Genomic DNA, 3,539 nt, shown 5'->3' with positions numbered 1-3,539 from the left:
ATCTTTTGGATTTGGGCTCGTAAGGCTTCATTCTCTTTAGCCAATTTCTTTCTTTCACCTTCGTCAGCCGCGACTTGCATGCTATTTTCAAATCGGAGGTCTTGGACCTGTTTTTCCAATGCTCTTATGCGGGCCCTGTACTCATTTCCTTTAGCTAACCAAGCCCATTGTTCTTGCGATGATTCAGCTTCGTGCTCATATTCTCTTCTATACCAAGCAAGGTATCCTGGCGACACTTCGCCTTTGGCCCGATCCTGTACGCAAGTATCCTTTTTTAAGTATTGGCATTCATTCCAGATCTGGCGGACTCTTGCTTCTGGGAACTGTCCGTCAGGGCTAATTTCAATTACCTGAGCACTAAGATCCTCATCTTGTGGCATTATTTGGCATCTCCCAAGTTGTCTCAAAACCCGATATGGAGCGTAAGGCTGGATGCTTCTAAGTCCCATCAAGAGAAACTGTGACCTAGCCGCTGACATACACATGATTTCATCAATAGGTAACCATCCAAACGTCCACTGTATCTGACTAGCGGTGAGAGTCCGGAAATATGATGTCCAGGCGGTTACTCCTTCAGGTAAGCTGACCCCGTTGATCCTTGTGTAGAACTCCCCGATGCAAGTTTTCTCAGATGAACCATAACTCAAGAATTGAGGACGATGGCACAAGTGTTCAGTCATCCACATTTGCAACAAGAGATTACACCCTTCAAAGAAGTCCCCCCCGGCTTTGCAAGCTGTAAGAGCTCGGAAGATTTCAGCTACTATCATGGGTGCAAGAGTGCTTTTGGCTTGATTCATTAAAGTATTGACGACCCCGGTTATTCTTATGTCAATGTTTCCATCTTTCCTTGGAAATACCAAAAGTCCCAGAAAAACCACCATAAAAGCAAAACGCCTATGTTCTTCCCATTTTTGGCGGTTTCCTTTACTACATATCTTGTTTTCCGGGTTGTTCAACCCTCCTATGTGGCCATATCTGTGGTATATGAAGTGTGGAGTACAAAAACCCTTTGCCAAATCCGGATTGTGGACTGTTCTGACTATCTTCAGTGAGTCTAAGAACCTGTGCACAGCTACAGTTCTCGGAGCAACCAAATATTTTTGTCTTAAAGGCACCTCATTGTTTCTAATGTACCCGGCTATTTCCTCCAAGGTCGGGGTTAATTCAAAATCCGAGAAATGGAAGACGTTATGTGCCGGGTCCCAACATGTGACCAATGCTCTGATGATATCTCCCCGAGGTACAATTTCTAACAAACCAGTAAGCCCTTTCAAATACTTTTTGACCTCGTCCTGTCCTTCTTTACCCAGATCGTTCTACCATAGACGCAACTCCAGAGGGATTTTAGTCATGATTGAGAAAGGTTCATTTTGACTCGTGCTCATCCTGCAGATTTATTAAGGTGATTTAATCACTTATTTTGACCTAAAAAGGAAAAATGGCTATTTTGCAAACTTTTCTTTATCTAGAAAAATAAGGACTAGGTTTTGCAGATACGGCCTTTCAGCACTTCCCGGGGGGGGGGGGGGTGGGTAAGATTTTAAGGCTGTATCCGCAAACCCCTTTTTAAAAAAAATGACTCAGGGTGGCTGTTCTTGCAAAAACAGCCTTCCGGCGCCTTTTTAGGGACATTCGGCTTATTTTAGACAAGAATGGCATTACCCGACTTATTTATGACAAAAATTAAAATTTGGGCATTTTTGGCTATGTTTGCAAAAGGGTGGTCGGACCCGATGAGGGTTGCCTACGTATCTCACATCCGGTGAGAATCAAACCGGCGTAGTTCGGGCAAATAAAACTCACTATTTTCGAAAACTAAACTCTTTTTTTTATTTTTTGTTGGCAAATTCACTATTTCTGAAAGCAAGACTCTTTTTATATTTTCTTTTTAGTGGCAAATAAAACAAAATAACTTGAAAATAAAACTTTTTTTTTCCATTGGCAAACAAAACATAAAAAAAACTACTTTTCTTCTTTTCTTTCATTTTCTCAAAAATCCGGCAGCATTTCGGCACTATTTGGGCATTGGTTTTTCTAATATAGGTAATTAACTCTCCACACTGCTATTTTCTCTTTTCTCTCTTTTTTCAATATTGCCCAGATATTCAAAGCCGGTCAGCATGCGAGTCCAAAACAGATAAATGCACAAATAGGATGCATCAGGATGGTCCATTATTCCGGGTACACCTGTCCTAGACGGACCCAACCCCTGTGTTGAGTCCCCTAAGTCAAAATGCACGTGATGCAAATAAACGTTCCTACTAGGGATCCGGCATGGAGTCGAGTTATTCTAAGTTCAAAACCTGGGTATAGGTTCTAGACTGTGTACCCGAGCGGACAACTCGAGTCGAGGAGGGGGCTACGTACCGGGGACCAGCGGGATCGTCCGGCTTAGTAACTTGTCCGACCTCTTTCTTATTTCAAGGTATGACACTAACAGAATAGGGAGTCTCAACCAGTAAGCACATCCCCGGAGGTGAGAAGAGAAGGGTTTCGGCACAGTTTTATATATACAGTTCAGATAATATCAAAGCGGTAAAGCATTTAGCACATATAGCATGGAACATGTAGAAAAATCAGATAAAGCCAAATATAACAATTATACTAAGCTCGAATTCTTGAACCCTGAATCGAAATTCTGGGTTCGTTTCCCCAGCAGAGTCGCTAGAGCTGTCACACCTCCTTTTTTACACACCTACCCCGAAAGATAAATGTATAAGGGAGTTTTTCCATTTAAAGTGACATTATTCGAAACGGGATTACTTATTTATTTTTTTTAGAGTCGCCACTTGGGATAGGATTGGCTTTTGGTGTCCCAAATCGAGGAAAATTTCGACTTCCCAATTGGAGTCTGCGAACCAGAAATTCTGAATAAGGAATTCTGTTGACCCGAGGGAAGGTGTTAGGCACCCCCGGATCCCGTGGTTCTAGCACGGTCGCTTAAATTATTATAATTGGCTAAAAATCTGATTTTAATAAATGTTTTCACTTATGCGCCTTTTAACTTTAAACCACTTTTATTATTCTTTTAAAGAGAATTGCAACGTCGTGAAAATGCGTCTCGAACCACGTCACATAAATGCACCCGCGGTTTTTGACACACTTCGACTTCATTGGGATTTGGATTTGGGTCACATAAATGTGCACCCGTATTTAGGAAGGTAAAATTATTTAACGACGGCCTTAAAGCGTCTAGCGTATTGTTAACTTTGGGGAAGGCCGCAAAATTCGCTAAACAGCCCATCCCGAATTCTAAGTATTTTTAATCAAGCATTGAATGAGGGCCCCGCAATTTGTATTTTATTCGGCGAGGCTCGTCTCATCATTTTTATTTAAAGGTCAATCCTGAAGGGACTATGATTTTCTACCTACTATTTTGTCTCTAACGATAAAATAAATGTCCTAATTGATTAATAAGTGTGAAAGGTCCAAATTCCATAATACAATTTCGGACAATTAGGCCAAGAATTGAATAGGGCAACATGCCATTCTCCACCAAAGCTTCAGTTCCGTTATTCAAATATTCGGCAAACTGG

The sequence above is a fragment of the Nicotiana attenuata genome, unplaced genomic scaffold (genome assembly GCF_001879085.1).
Source record: "Nicotiana attenuata strain UT unplaced genomic scaffold, NIATTr2, whole genome shotgun sequence".
Classification (NCBI taxonomy): Eukaryota; Viridiplantae; Streptophyta; class Magnoliopsida; order Solanales; family Solanaceae; genus Nicotiana; species Nicotiana attenuata.
The sequence above is the reverse complement of the archived record's forward strand: the minus strand, read 5'-3'. Positions refer to the sequence as shown.